The following is a 17,298-nucleotide window of genomic DNA, read 5'->3' on the forward strand; positions in this document are numbered from 1 at the left end:
CCTTTCCCACCAGGTCCCCTGTGCGCATGCGATTCCGCCAGTGGGTGGGCGGGGTGGGGGGCGTTTTCTCCTTCCCGCCAGATTCCCCTCACCGTTCCCCACCTCCGCCTCCGTGCCCCGGACCGCAGGCGCGGGCACTCACACACTGTACTGCGGTTCCAACCCATCCATCATATACCCTCAGTCCCCCCACTTTTGCACAATGCTTCTCAGCCCTGCCCTCCCCCTTGCCTCTAAGCTCCTCCAGTGTGGTCTGGAATACACTGAGCCCTGCTTCCCCAGCGTGACCCCTAGGTCACCAATACAGAGGTCTCTAGCCCAGTCTGCAACTGCAACAAGAGAAATGGAAATGGCGAGAGGACACCAGTTCCCTTTGTGTTCCCCTCCACTATCCATCTCTAGGGCCCCCAGACACACTGGGAACATCTGCTTCCCCAGCCACTCTTCATGCAGCTTGTGTGTCACAGCCTGAGCTGTGCTGGGCATTATCTTCCTCTCACAGCAGCCCTGGGAGGTGGATGTCAGCATCCCCATTTTACAGATCAGGAAGCTGAGGCACAGACGGACACATCGCACGACATAGACAAGGCCACAGAGCCAGTAGGTTGAAAATGCAGAATTTGGGCCGGGGTCTCGCTGACTCCAAAAATCCGTGTTCCGCTAGCACTGGCCCCGGGGACTGAGGCACCCTCCCTTCTTCAGTTTGAGCAGCAGATCCACCCCACCTCTCCTGCCCTGTCAACATCTGTCCCAACAAGCCAGGTTTCTGTTCTCTGAGACCTAAGCTCACGCTCTGCATTCCAGGGGGAACAGGTAGGAGCCCCAGGCCCACCCCTTGCCTGCTCTATGTGGGTCCATCCAGGTGTGAGAATTGCTCCTTGGGGTCCACTCCCTGCTCCGACTGTCAGGCCTCTTCGCTGTGAGTGGCACAAACACGCTGCCTGAGGCCTTCCTGGTGCCCACTGGAGCGGCCAGGACAATCAGGCACTTGTGTGTCTGAGCCATGGCAAGCCCTGATTCAGAGTAAATGTTTCGCCTGGTTCCTTCCATGGCTGGGGCCTGGGGCAGCTGTGATCTTGTGGATAGAAGCTGGGCTGGACTTCCCAAATTCCAGGGACGGAGTGTTGGACCAGTCTGTCGCTAGCTGTGTGCAAGCCCGCTTGGGTCACTGGACATCTCTGAGCCCGGTTTCTCAATATGCAAAATGTGAGGCAAAAGGAGAACTTACTGGGGTCCTACCTAAGGACACACATGCTGCTGCGCTTCCAGAATGACTGGAGAAAATGCTATGTTCCCACCTCAAATTGCACTTCTATTTTTTTACAAAAAAACATAGTGGACTTTTATATTCGTTTTTATATCAGGCTGTCCACCCCTGTGTCTGAATGGAAGCTATTGCTAGGACCAGAGCTTTTACTCTCCAGTGACCAACATCAATTCTGCCTGTCTGGATGGCTTTCCTCAGCTGTTGCATAGCAACCTTCCCTGTCAGCTGCTTGTGTCTCTCAGCCCTTCCTGTGCAACACGTTTCTGTGGGACGTGACCAGACCTTAGAAGCGAAAGCCTTGACAAACCGCTATACGCTAATAGAAAATGCTATGTTCCCATCTCATTTTGAAACTGTGCTTTTTTTACAAAATCCATAGTGGACTTTTATATTCGCTTTATTTTATTTTTTATTCTTATTTTTTCTTTTTCTTTTTTTTATTGAGATATAATTGACATATAACATTATATTAGTTTCAGGTGTACAACATCATGATTCATTATTTGTATATACTGTGAAATGATCACCACAATAAGTCCAGTTAACATCCATCATCACACATAGTTACAATTTTTTATGAGGAGAACTTCTATTGTATTCGTTTTTATACCAGCCCCCCTATATGCTAGATGCTTTATAACTATATATGCTAATATGCTTACAACTCCCAAATCTACAACCCCAGTTCGAACTTCAGCTTTGAGATCCAAATCCATATATTCATTCGTCTACTTGACATCTCCACTTGGATGTTTCAAGGGCTCCTCACAGTGAGTCTGTCTCACCGTGGTATTGCTATATCCACCACTCGCACACACTCACGTCCCCCATCTCTCTTGTTTTTAAAACTCCCATCTTCACAATCTCAGTAAATGACACCATGATCCACACAACTACTCACTCCAGAAAATGGAAGTCAGCTACCACCACTGCCCTTTTCTCATACACTGCACCCAGATGGGAAACCTCTGCAGCTCTCCAGGGCTACCTCAGTGTGCAGCTCTCTCCCCTCCATTACCCCCAGAATATTCTAGTCACACTGGCCTCTTGGAATTCTCAGCTCTGTCTCCTTCATTTATTCACCTCTGTTTGTGTTCAATCTCCCTGTGCCGTATCCAGGCAAGAAGTTGAGGGGAATTGGGCAATCCTGGGGATCACCTTTTTAATTTCCCTTATCTTGGGGATCAATGTCCTGCATGGCTCGTGGAGCCACGACATAAAGCTTTATAACTTTTTTGGTTTATAGATATTTAGGTGGCAGAGCACATCGGATTCCTGTTAATTCATCGTGGCTGCAAGTATAAGTATCCATCCTGGTTTTTAATTTTTTTTTAGTGACTCTTATGCTTTAATACGTATCCAAGTTGCTATGCACAGTTAATGCATGGTGTGCATTCATGATATTTTGCCAATCTGCTTCCCCAGGGTTTTACTTCTATTCCTAGACAAGTATAAAACCAGAAAATATAGAATCATTAAGAGGACCAATGATAAGAATTAGAGGACACTTCTCATAAGGAACAATGCAAGTCAGAAAGAAGTGGCATACCCTTTTTAAAATAGTGAAACAATAATTGTCCAATCAGAATTGTATACTCAATAAATATATTTTAAAAAATGAAGTTGAAATAAAAGGTTTTCATGCATACTGAAGCTGAAAAAATTAATCATCAGTAGATTTACCCTACAAGAAATGTTACAGGATGTCCTTCAGGCACAAGAAAAATGACTGTAAATGGAAATATGGTCTACATAAATGAGTCAACAATAATGGAAATGGTAGATATGAAAGTAGATATAAACTATTAATTTTCACATTTAAGAATATTTTGTTATTAATGATGTAAAGCAAAAATTCATAATGCATTGTGGAGTTATAACTTACGTGGAATTAGCTTCTTGCAAAATAATAGTACAAGGATGGGGGAATATAAGTGTATGTAAGATTCTAAATCTACATGTGAAGTGGTACAATATTACTTGAAGGTACATTGTGATACGTTAAAGAAGCATGAACTATAAACACTAACGTATGTATCCAAAGAATTATGACTAGTAAGCCTATATGGGAGATAAATGGAATCATGAAATGCTCATTTAACTTAAAATGTTTTAAAAGAGAAAAAATAAAACAACAGATGAGAAAATAGAAGAAAATTAACATGACAGCTTTAAATCCAACCATATCAGTAATCATATTAAATACTATTTGTCTAAAATTGGACTCCTTTCTCTTTTAAATAGAGTTTATTTTTTAGTGTAGCTTTAGGCTCATAGCAAAATTGAGCAGAAATTACAGAGCCATCCCATATACCTCCTGCCCCCACAGAGACAGAGCCTCCCCCACTGTCAACATCCTGCCCCAGAGAGGTGTGTTTCTTACAGTCAATGAACCTACATTGCCATATCATTATCACCCAAAGTGTATAGTTTACATTAGGACTCATTTTTGCTGTTGTACATTCCATGGGTTTGGACAACATGTAGCCACCACTACAGTATCATACAGAATAATTTCATTGCCTCCCAAATCCTCTGTGCTCCACATATTCATCCCTCCCTCTCTCCTAACTGCTAGCAACCACTGATTTTTTAACTGTCCCTATAGGTTTGCCTTTTCCAGAATGTCATATAGTTGGAATCATACAATATATACACTTTTCAGATTGGTCTCTTTCACTGGTTAATATGCATTTAAGGTTCTTGAATGTCTTTTCAGGGCTTGATAGTTCATTTCTTTTTAGTGATGAATAATATTCCATTATTTGGATGTGTCACAGTTTGTTCATCCATTCGGCTACTGAAGTACATCTTGGTTTCTTCCGAAGTTACAGCATTGTGAATAAAAGTGCTATAAACATGTGTATGCAGGTTTTTCTGTGGACATAAACTTTCAGCTCATTTGGGTAAATACCAAGGAGAACAATTGCTGGACTACATGGTCAGAATAGGTTTAATTTTATAAGAAACTGTCAAACTGTCTTCCAATGTGGTTGTATAATTTTGAATTCCCACCAGATATGAAGGAGAGTTCTTGTTGATACACATCTTTGTAGGCATTTGGTATTGCCAGTGTTCTGGATTTTGGCCATTCTAATAGGAGTGTAGTGGTATCTCATTTTTAAAATTTGTATTTCCCTAATAACATATGATGTGGGGCATGACAAATTAGATTTTAAAAAGATCCTGCTATATGCAGTGTACATGAATCCCATTGTACCTATAGGTTAAAAGTAAAAGTATGGGAAAAGATATATCATGCTACTAATAATCCAAACAAGGCTGTAATGTATATATTAATATCAGATAAAGCAGATTTCAGAATAAAATATATTGTCAGGGATAAAGAGGATCATTTATAAGAGGATTGTTTATATTTATGATTGCCTAAGGAGGCCAATTCATCAAGAGGGCATAAAAATTCTAAATGTTGGGCTTCCCTGGTGGTGCAGTGGTTGAGAGTCTGCCTGCCGGTGCAGGGGACGCGGGCTCATGGCCCGGTCTGGGAGGATCCCGCATGCCGTGGAGTGGCTGGGCCCGTGGGCCATGGCCTCTGGGCCTGCACGTCCAGAGCCTGTGCTCCGCGGCAGGAGAAGCCACAGTGGTGAGAGGCCTGTGTACCGCAAAAAAAAAAAAAAAATTCTTAATGTTTATACACCTAAAAACGGAATTTAGAAATATATGAAAGAAAGGAAAATCCACAATTAGGGTCAGAGATTTGTCTTTTCTCTCCACAGTTGAACAAGTTGACAAAAAACATCAGTAAGTGTATAGAATGCTTGAAAATGCTATCACTCGAATTAATCTAATTAACATTAAAAAATTTTATTGAGGTGTAATTGATTTAGAGTGCTGTGTTAGTTTCAAGTGTACAGCAAAGTGAATCTGTTATACAAATAATTATATCCACTCTTTTTAAGATTCTTTTCCCATATAGACTATTACAGAGTATTGAATACAGTTCCCTGTGCTATACAGTGGGTCCTGATTAGTTATCTATTTTATATATAGTAGTGTGTGTGTCAATCCCAATCTTCCAATTTATCCCTCCCTTCCTTACTCCCTGGTAACCGTAAGTTAATTTTTATATTTGTAACTCTATTTTGGTTTTGTAGATAAGTTCATTTGTAGACTTTTTTTTCAGATTCCATATATAAGCGATATCATATATTTGTCTTTCTGTGTCTGACTTACTTCACTCAGTATGGCAATCTCTAGGTCCATCCATGTTGCTGCAAATGGCATTATTTCATTCTTTTTTTTATGGCTGAGTAATATTCCATTGTATATATGTACCACATCTTCTTTATCCATTCCTCTGTTGATGGACATTTAGGTTGCTTCCATGTCCTGGCTATTGTGAATAATGTTGCAATGAACACTGGGGGGGCATGTATCTTTGTGAATTATGGCTTTTTCTGGGTATATGCCTAGGAGTGAGATTGCTGGATCATATGGTAGCTCTATTTTCAGTTTTTAAAGGAACCTCCATACTGTTCTCCATTTTAAGGGCACTATCCCTAACAAAAAAAAGAACACACATTTTTTTCATATGTACATGAAAATTTACCATGATAGACAATATTCTGGGCCATAAATACATCTTACAAATGAAAGAATTAACATCACCTAAAGGATTTTCCTGAAGGACAATGAAATTAAATTAGATATAAATAACAGGAATGTATCTGTAAAATTCCCAAAATATTTGCAAATGATATAACATACTCTTCAATAACATATCGGTGAAAGAAATAAAAAAGAAATTTAGAAATTAATTTGAAATGAATGAAAAGTGAAGCACAACTTATCAAAATTTGTAGGATGCACCTAAAGCAGTCCTTAGAAACCAATTTATAGCACAAAATGCCTATATTTAAAAATCAGAATTAAATCAATCATTTAAATTTCAATATTTAGAAAAAAGAATGCAGATACAATTAAAACCAAAATAGCAGAAGAAAGGAAATAAGGGGAGGTGTAGCAGTCACTGAGGTAGACAACAAAAAAAAGAAATAGGGCTTCCCTGGTGGTGCAGTGGTTGAGAGCCCGCCTGCTGATGCAAGGGACATGGGTTCGTGCCCCGGTCCAGGAAGATCCCACATGCCACGGAGCAGCTAGGCCCATGAGCCATGACCGCTGGGCCTGTGCATCCAGAGCCTGTGCTCCACAACGGGAGAGGCCACAACAGTGAGAGGCCCGCGTACCACAAAAAAAAAAAAAGAAAGAAATAGAGGAAATTAAAGAGATCAAATCTGATCTTTAAGAATATCAGTACAGTATATGTATAGCTGATTCACTTTGTTATAAAGCAGAAACTAACACACCATTGTAAAGCAATTATACCCCAATAAAGATGTTTAAAAAGAATATCAGTACAAGTGATAAGCCTCTATCCAGAATAATTAGGGAAATAAATAAAACATGAATTACCAATATCAAGAATGATAAAATTAGTGTTAATTATATCACTAATATTAAAAATTTATGTCAATATTCAATAACTTTATTCTAATCAATGGAAATTTATACAACAGAAATAATCAAGAAAATGAAATTTTAAATACCATTTCCAATAGCAAAAATACCACTTACAAGAGCATAAAAAGAAGAATTATATAAGGGTATATGTGACAAAAGCTGAGCAACACTTTACTTGAAAATATTAAGACATTACTGAGAACAATTAAAGAAGACCTAAATAAATTGAATATATAATTCTAAATTCATATGGAAATACAAAAGAATCCAAATAACCAAACAATTTTAAGAAAGAAGAACAAAACTGGAGGTAACACAATCTCTGATTTCAAACTACACTACAAAGCTACATTCATCAAAACAGTATGGTACTGGCACAAAAGCAGACACATAGATAAATGGAAGAGAAAAGAGAGCCTAGAAATAAAGCCACAGTTATATGGGCAATTAATCTATGACAAAGGAGGCAAGAATATACAACAGAGAAAAGGCAGTCTATTTGATAAATGGTGTTGGGAAAACTGGGCATCTACATGCAGAAGTATCAGACTGGTTAATTTTCTCACACCATATACAAAAATAAACTCAAAATGGATTAAAGACTTAAATGTAAGACCTGAAACCATAAAACTTCTAGAAGAAAACATAGTACGGTCTTTAACATCACTCTTAGTAATATTTTTCTGGATATGTCGCCTCAGGCAAGGGAAACAAACATAAAAATAAACAAATGGGACCACAAGAAGCTAAAAAGGTTTTGCAAAGTGAAGGAAACTAGCAACAAAACTAAAAGGCAGCCTGCTCAATGGGAAGAGATATTTGCAAGCAATATATTGGATAAGGGGTTAATATTCAAAATATTTAAAGGACTCATACAACTTAACATCAAAAAAACAAAAAACCCGATTAAAAAATAGGCAGAGGACCTGAATAGACATTTTTCCAAGGAAGACATACAGATGACCAACAAACATGAAAAGATGCTCAATGTCACTAATCATCAGGGAAATGCAAATCAAAACCATGATAATATATCACCTCACACCTGTCAGAATAGCTATCATCAAAAGACAACAAATAACAAGTGTTGGCAAGGATGTGGAGAAAATAAAGGGCCCCCTGTGGACTTTGGTGGGAATGTAAATTGGTGCAGCCAATGCAGTATGAAGTTTCCTCAAAAAATTAAAAATAAAAGTACCATACAATCCAGTAATTCTACTTCTGGGTATTTTTCCAAAGAAAACAGAAACACTAATTTGAAAAGATATATGCATCCCTATGTTCATTGCAGCATTATTTACAACAGTGAAAATATGGAAACAACCTAAGTGCTCATCAATAGATAAGTGGATAAAGTAGATGTGGTATATATACAATGGAATATTCAGCCATTAAAACGAATGAAATCTTGCCATTTGCAACAACATGGATGGACCTAGAGGGTGTTATACTAAGTGAACAATCTCAGACAGAGAAAGACAAATACTGTATGATATCATTTATATGTGGAATCTAAAAAACAAAACAAATGAACAAACAAAACTAAAGAGAAATAGAGCCATAGATACAGAGAACAAACAGGTAGTTGTCAGAGGGGAGGAGGTTTGGAGGAAAAGAGAAATAACTGAGGGAGATTAAGAGATACAAGCTTTCAGTTACAAAATAAATGAGTCACAGGGATGAAATGTACAGTGTGGGGAATATAGTCAATAATTACGTAATAGCTTTGTATGGTGACAGATGATAACTAGACTTATTGTGGTGATCATTTTGAAGTATATAGAAATATACAATCACTATTTTGTGTACCAGGAACTAATATGATGTTGTAGGTCAATGATACTTCAAAAAGAAACAAAACAAAAAACATCATGGAAAAAAGAGATCGGATTTGTGCGTACCACAGGCAGGGTGTGGGGAGAGGGGGAATTGGATGAAGGCAATCAAAAGGTAAGTGGAATCTAAAAAACAAAACAAATGAACAAACAAAACTAAAGAGAAATAGAGCCATAGATACAGAGAACAAACAGGTAGTTGTCAGAGGGGAGGAGGTTTGGAGGAAAAGAGAAATAACTGAGGGAGATTAAGAGATACAAGCTTTCAGTTACAAAATAAATGAGTCACAGGGATGAAATGTACAGTGTGGGGAATATAGTCAATAATTACGTAATAGCTTTGTATGGTGACAGATGATAACTAGACTTATTGTGGTGATCATTTTGAAGTATATAGAAATATACAATCACTATTTTGTGTACCAGGAACTAATATGATGTTGTAGGTCAATGATACTTCAAAAAGAAACAAAACAAAAAACATCATGGAAAAAAGAGATCGGATTTGTGCGTACCACAGGCAGGGTGTGGGGAGAGGGGGAATTGGATGAAGGCAATCAAAAGGTACAAACTTCCAGTAACAAGATAACCAAGTACTAGTGATGTAATATACAATGTGATAAATATAATTAAAACTGCTGTACGTTATATATGAAAGTTATGAGAGTAAATCCTCAGAGTTATCATCACAAGGATATTTCTTTTCTATTTCTTTACTTTTGTATCTATATGAGATAATGGATGTTCACTACACTTACTGTTGTAATCATTTCATGGTATATCTATGTCAAATTATTATACCGTATACCTTAAACTTGTACAGTGCTGTATGTCAATAAATATCTGAAAAAAAGGAAGAAAAAGGATACTTAGAAAAAAAACTAGAATACCTTGTCTCCATGAGAGGCATAGAGAGGGAGTGGAAAATGGGAATGAAAAGGATTGAAAACATAACTGACAAGTGAGGGCCCTGGCCTGAAAGAATGATGACAATAGTGATATGAGCTGGAATAAGATTTTCACAACCGTCTGACCCTAAAGTATTCCCACCCTTCTTTGCTTGAACTAGTCTGACCTTCTCTTAGGCCCTGTGGGAGCCATACATACCACTTACTGCCTTAGAGACTTTATAGTGCTGTTCCTGGGAACCCTGAAGTGATAACCCTTTGTGTTCTCCTGTTCATCTGTCTACCTCATGCTTATTTCTGAGGTCTCAGCTTCTTCCTGAGGGCCTTTCCTGGCCACAAACCACTTCATCCTCAATTTAAATTACTTATCCTCTTCTCCTTTCTCTTAGCACCTTGAAAACTTCCTCCATAGTACTTATCAGTATTTGTCATAACTAATGTATTTGTATATATTTGTTAGAGGGATCCTTTTGAAACACCTGCCGCCCCGTTCCAGTGCAAGCCCCATGGTGAAAGTTTCCATTGTCTGTTTTGTTCTCTGCTGTATATCCTGAGGGTCTAGTCCAGTGCCTGTTCCCTTATAGACTCTCAAGTACATTTGTGGGAGGAATAAATGAACAGAGGAATTAATGAATTAAAAAACAGAATGGAAAGGATGGAAGAATCGGTAGAGGGATCGGTGGATGAATGTATATATCCACGGTCTTCCCACCGATGTGGGAAGCAATGGGAAAACAGACAGGGATATGCCAGGGAGAGCCAGGGTATGGAAGTTACACAGACGTGGATGGGGGATAAAGGATGGAAGGAGAAGGGGAGACTGAGCAGAAAAACCAGTCAGAAGACTGTAAAGACATAGGAAAGAGGGAGACAGAGAGGTAGCAGCAAAGAGAGAGGGAGGATGCAGGCGAGCTGAGGGAGAGGTGGAGGAGAGAGACAGCAAGTGGGACTGCAAGGTGACAAGCAGAAAGCCAGGGACAGGCAGAAAGTAAAGGAGCATCTCTCCCCAGCAACACACTTTACTGGGTGGTGATCAAAATAATGAATTCCAGACATCCCTCCTTTTCTTTCTAGCACCACCAGCTCTTAACATTGGCCATGAAAACTTAGAGCCGTTTGTAAAAATTCAAGGCAACAAAGGTCTGACTCCACTCATTGCTTCTGGTGAAAGCCTAGTAGCTGAGGTTTTACCAGTGATAAGGCTACAGGGAAAGGGACAGGGACAAGTAGACACTCCTCATTCTGAAGCAAGCTCCATTCAGGTGGCTGTGTGGGAAGGACATCCAGGGAAGGTAATAGACTGATGTATGCATTGGTTTTGTAGAAAGGAAAAAGGAAATAAGTCTTTTGTCTACATACCATGGAAAATTCTCCATCGTGAGGCACTGGAAATAAATTGAATCCTCTCAGGGACAAAACAAGCATTCCAGGTAGAAGTTGCCCTGCTGTTGGTATTGGGCATTTATTATATCAAACCTCTAAGATGAAGTAGAGAATTTAACATCATAAAGCATGAAAAGGTTGTAACCATGATCACTTGATCCCAAGGACATTCTTCCATGTGGTGTTAGACTAATGAGACTCAGTGGAAACAAGCAGCCATATTTTGACATTTAAATGTCAATATTTCCCAAGCTCTACGTTTTATTGTAGTTCACCATGGGCCTGAATTATTTCCTTAAGCTGATGGAGGGTTACAGGCAACATCTTGAGGACTTGCATGGACTTAAATGGAGAAGGGCTAACCACACTGATTCCTCTGTGACACACCGATCTTAGTTCTACCATAAGATCTTCCCTCCCCTTCCCTGAGATAATGACTAAAAGTTTACAATGAGCCCAGTTTGGACACTTTTGTGTAATGGTGTATGCAGCATGGGTATGGCCTCTCAATGGGATATTTAGGGAAGACAGAAAGAAGCAAGCAGGAGAGAGCTTATGGGAGTGCAACATCAGTTTCCCAATGGTTAATAGCAGCCCTCCGACAGTTAACACAGGCCTAACCAAGAGGCTGATCAAGCAGCACACATGTGAGGCTTATTCAGAGTGGTCATCAAGGAAAAGTTATTGGTGGACAAATGCTTTTCATCCCCAGATCTTCTTTTATTTGGGGAAGGGGATGAGGAGTATGGCTATTGGCTAGGTATAATAAGAATTGTACAAAATATTAGCAATAAACAATTTAATGATAGCTGGACGGCATGTCTCAAAAGGGAAATAGGGATATGTGTTGTCTAGTTGTAGACAATTGTAAAAGGTGAGGTACATAAAATAAATTGTGTGCGAAGTAAGTGGATGATTATTTCAAATGTGGCATATGGCTGGAAGTAGCCAATTCTATCTGAGAAATATCAGAAGCCCGTCAGTTGGCCATGAAATGTTTTTACAATTTGGGCAGTCTAAAAGTCAAGGCCAAAGTGCTGAGAGATAACATGAGGTCTGAACAAGGACCAGCTTAAGAATGAGAACACTGCCTTCATGGTACCTGACATTGGTGCATGAGCCCCTGATGGAAAGCAGGTGTGGGGGAACCACTGGAATTCAGGAGGCTTTAACCTATCAACAGACATTTACCTTATCATTCCATGAGTTGTGTCCACCACCATGTCTGCAAACACCAAGTGCTGGCCTCTGGCTGAGAGCATGGCAACACCTGAGGGCATGTCTATTTGAATGGGTACCCGTGACATTTAATTGTGGGTTATGACATTTGGGTGAGTGTGTTCATCATCTGCAGTAGAGTGAGAGACGTGAAGGTGTGGAGTTACTGGTGAGAATCTGACAGTACGGGGCCAGTATTTGTTCAGCGATACAACAATGGCCTCCTCCTACCCAACACAGCCGCTCTGCCCTCTCCCAGGGCTTTCTCTAAAGGAGACAGACACATAGGAGTCTGGAATATCCTTCACTGGGCCAGTTCTCAGAGTCCCTCAGTGAAGCGCCCTCTTGTGGAGTTGGGGTGAAGCACAGGCTTGGGCTCAAGAATGAAGCAGGATCTCCTAGACTCTAACTCTACCTCTTACCACAAGCTGATCCCTAATGTGCAAGGATGACAGAGCCCCAAATCTCCAGTGAGAAGAAAGGAGGAGAGAGTGATGTGGCAGCTCCCAGCCTTCATGGGTAGGTAGGCAGTGGCTCAGCTTACGTACCTCTTAGTATTGTAAGAAAGAGAGGGCATGGACATGTCCTCCACGCATAGGTGTCCAGTCCCAGTGCACACTGGTACTGCTCACAGTGCTCCGGAATCTGGCCCATCACATCAGTCTTCCCTCTAAGGGAAGAGTAAGGAAAGGGATTGGGAGAAGAGGCTTTCTCTGGGGTGGGAAGTGGAAAGAGAAGCCTGGCCCCCACCTCCAGTGACCTAGAACCATGGATAGAAACTGCTTGGATCATAGAAAAAGTAGGTCATGTGTAAAAATTGATCTTGCTGTTAAAATCTCAAATGCACCTATTCTAGAAACTGTTAAAGTATGGGCCTCTTGAGAAAAACAGTGAATTCGCAAAAGCGAATTTTCATTAGAAAACAAGGGAACAATAAATTCTAGCATATAATCGCTGATGATTTTAAAACTTTTATCATGGTGTAAGTAAGTTACTCAATTTGGTTGATAACATACAGCTATATTTACAAAAGGTAATGGGGAGAGGTTTATGTGAATTAAAAAAACAAAGGATGGCCATTTCATAGATTTACTGTAACATTTTGATTGTTAAAAAAGTCAAGCACAAGGAAATATGAAGGCAGATACAATAAATTATATCAAATTGCAACATTCAGAATTAGCTAGTTCTAACACTTATTCAAAATCATTACATATAAACATCTTTCTTTTCACTTATGAAACATGTTATTTATTGATAGGTTGTAAGGTGGATAGCCAGAACGGGATCTAACCTACAGAAATGATTTTACAATGATGATCTTATACCATACATGCTCTTCAAATAAAAAAGTATTAGATTTCATTTTATTAGACTATGATAAGATAAAGGAAAGGAAGCAAGAAAGAGGTGAATATTTAGTTAATGATTTCTTTAACTGAAAAGATGTTAGTTCCTGGAAGATTCCTCCCAGATTAAGAAAAAATAATTCTGGAAAATGTTTATACGTGGATCCACTGACAAAAACAAGTGTAAATTCACAAAATGAATTATCATTATAAAAGAAATTAATAACAAAATCTAGCATATAAATGCTGAGGATTTTGCAGCTTTTAATCATGGTGTAAATCAATCACATGGTTTGGTTGACAACATATAGCTACATTTACAAAATATGAGGGTGAGGTATATATAAATTAAAAAATATAGGAGTGTAACTTCATAATTTTGTTATAATATGCTGATTGTTAAAAAGTTGACCACTGAGAAAACATAAATGCAAAACAATATATTATGACAAATTTCAACATCCACATTTATGTAGTTCTAATGCTGGATCAAAATCACTTCAAGCATCTTATTATTCATCTATGAAATAAAAGGGTAGGACAGCAGGTGGAAAGCAATAAAGAGGCATAACTTGAAAGAAAGGAATATCGCAACAATTAGCTTATACCATACAATGTTATTCAAAATAAAAATAGATTTAGTTTTATCAAGTACGCAAAAATAAGTGGAAAGGTGACAAGAAAGAGATGAGTCTTGGTTAAGGATGTCTTTAGCTGATGGGATAAATGTTCCTAGAAGATTCCTCCAAAGTTAAGAAAATAGATTCTCAGTAACATTTTAGATTTGGGGCCTTTTTTATTTTCATGGCTCATTTAAATTTTGGTAGGCTCAGGAGAATACCTGTCTTGGAAGATGAAATATGAGGATGATAGTTCCCTTGCACTTCCTGACCCAATCTCTCCCATCTCCCAGTTTTTTTCAAATACACTTATTTATTAAAGTATAACTTCACATACAAAAATTATACAAATTATAATTGTATTGCTCCATGAAATTCCACAAAGTAAACACACCACACCTATGTAATCCGCATTCAGTTTGAAATGTAGAACATGACATAGTTCCCGACAAGGCCTTCTTGTGCCCCTTCCCAGATACCCCCACCCCCATCCCTCCTCACCAAAGTAACCACAATCCTCGCCTCCAGCAGCACGATCTAGTTTTGTCTGATTTTAAATTTATGTTAATGGAATCATATAGTATTAAGTTTTTTGTGTTTTTTTCTTTGTAGCTTTTTTTCACTCAACATCATTTTCCTGTGTTTTATCCATGCTCTTTGGGTCTGGTAGTTATTCAACCATTTAATTGTATTCTATATCAATGTGCATAATTTATTCATTAATTTTACTTGTTATGGATATTTGGGTAGTTTTAAAATCTGAGATATTACATATTTTGTTATATCAAATATTTTACATATTTTAGTGATAATGATACTTACCTATGTGAATTTGTGTAAGAATTTACCTGGGAGATGAACTACTAGGTCATAGGACATTGCCTACACTCAGCTTTATTAAATACTAATAAAGAAATTTCCAAAATGGTCATACAATTAAAAAATTAAGTGTGGTGTAATGTATACAACATAATAGTTGCCATTTTAACCATTTATACATGCAGAGTTCAGTGGCATAAAATGCATTCACAATGTTGTGTAACCATCATCACTATCTATACCAAAAGTCGTCATCTTTCCCAACATAAACTCTGTACCTGTTAAAAATTAAGTCCCCATTTCTTCCTCCCATTAGCCCCAAGTAACCTCTATTCAACTTATTGCCTGTATGAATTTTCCTGTTCTACTTAAGTCATATAAGTGAAATACATTATACAATGTAAATACAATATTTGCCCTTCTGTATCTGGCTTATTTCTGTTAGAAAAATGCTTTCAAGGTCCATCCATGTTGTAGCATATATCAAAATTTCATTCCTCTTTATGCCTGAACAATACTTCATTGTATGTATATACATTTTGTTTACCCAGTCATCTGTTGATGGACACATGGTTGTTTACACCTTTTGGCTATTGTGAATAATGCTGCTATGAACATGGGCATACAAATTTCTGTTTGAGCTCCTGCTTTCAATTTTTCTGAATATATACTGAGGAATGGAATTGCTGGATCCTATGGTAGTTCTACATTTTACTTTTTGAGGAGCTGCCTGCACCTCAGCCATGAAAAACTGTGATCAGCGATCAGAACAGAGAACACTGATACTTAGAGAACAAGGTCCTTATTGCCCACCCTGGCTCCAGCAAGCCACACCAGCTGCCTGCTTGTATTTTCTTCTAAAAGTTTTATTGGTTTACATTTCTCATTTAAATCTGAAATACATTTCAAATAGATTATTTTACATTTCATGAAGATGGGGGAATATTCTTTTTTCCTCCATAGAAATATACCATTGAAGTCGAACAAGTTACTGAAAAGTCTATCTTTTCCCCACTGCCCTGAAATGGCATTTACATCATCAGTGACCCTATGTGTGTATGCATGTTTCTGGACTCTATTCCATTGGTCTGTTCATCTTTGTACCAGTACCAGTGTCTTAATTATAACTTTCTATTAACTCTTCTTATAGTCAGAGTCTTTTAGCTATAGTTTTCTTCTTCAAGATTACCTTGTTTCTTTCTTTCCATTTACATTTCCATATGCATTGTAGAATGAACTCGTCATTTTTCAAAAACCTGCTCCATTTAAAATTGTTTATTACACTGTCTCTATGGAGCAATTTGGGGAGTATTTTTTTTTAGTTTTTAAGTAAGTTGGGGAGTATTTACATCTTACATTATTGAGACTTCCAATCCTGGAGCATGGCATTTATTTAGATTTCCTTTAATTTCTTTAAATAGTGTTTTGTGTCTTGCATTTCTTTAATTAGATTGATTCCCAGGTATTTTATTATTTATGTTAGTAAATGGCATCACCTATACTATTTAATTTCCTTTTGTTTGTTCATTTCTGTTTATAGAAATATAATTAATTATTATGTGTTGACCTTGCATCATTGTTAAATTCACTTATTAATTCGAATAGTTTGTAAATTCTTTTGGGTTTTCTATGTGCTTAGTAACACCATGTGTGAGTAGTAGCATTTTTATTCTATCCTTTCCAATCCAATTTCTTTTGGATAATTCACCACCATTGATGTTTGCTACATGTTTTATAAAGGTAGTATTTATCAGATTAAGGACTTTTTCTATTCACTAATTTTCTAAAAAATTTTTTTAAATAATTAATGTTGTCAAATTATTTTTTCTGTATCCATTGAGATTTTCATATGACTTTGCTCCCATTTATTAACGTGAGGAAGTACACTGATAGATTTTCCAGTATTAAAGCACCCTTTCCTTGTTCAATGATGCCTTAATCATCATGAACTACCCTTCATATATACTCTTGGATTCTATTTGTTGATATTTTGTAATTTTCCTTTCCCACAGACTGGACTGTCTGTGTCCATTCTTGGGTCAAGATTTTGCTAGAGAGTTAAAATAGTTGGAAACTGCACTTTTTCTATCCCTGGAAGAATTTATTTAAAATTAGTGACATTTCTCTAAGTGTTCAGGAGAATTCATTGGTTAAGCTATCTAAGCCTGAAATTTTCTTTGTGAGGAGGTGTTTAATAACATACACTTTAAAAAATAACTTTAAGATCAGTCATATTTTCTGTTTATTCTGTCAGATTTGGTAAACTGTTTTTCTCAAGGAATTTTTCATTTTATGTAAACCCTCAAATTTATTATAGACAATTTTATACCAATTACCTTTTTAATATCTATAATGTCTTTGAATGTTGTCAACTTATTCATTGTTGATATTGTTTTTTTTTTTTTTTTTAAACATCTT

Source organism: Neophocaena asiaeorientalis, unplaced genomic scaffold (assembly GCF_003031525.2).
Source record: "Neophocaena asiaeorientalis asiaeorientalis breed wild unplaced genomic scaffold, Neophocaena_asiaeorientalis_V1.1 scaffold1731, whole genome shotgun sequence".
Classification (NCBI taxonomy): Eukaryota; Metazoa; Chordata; class Mammalia; order Artiodactyla; family Phocoenidae; genus Neophocaena; species Neophocaena asiaeorientalis.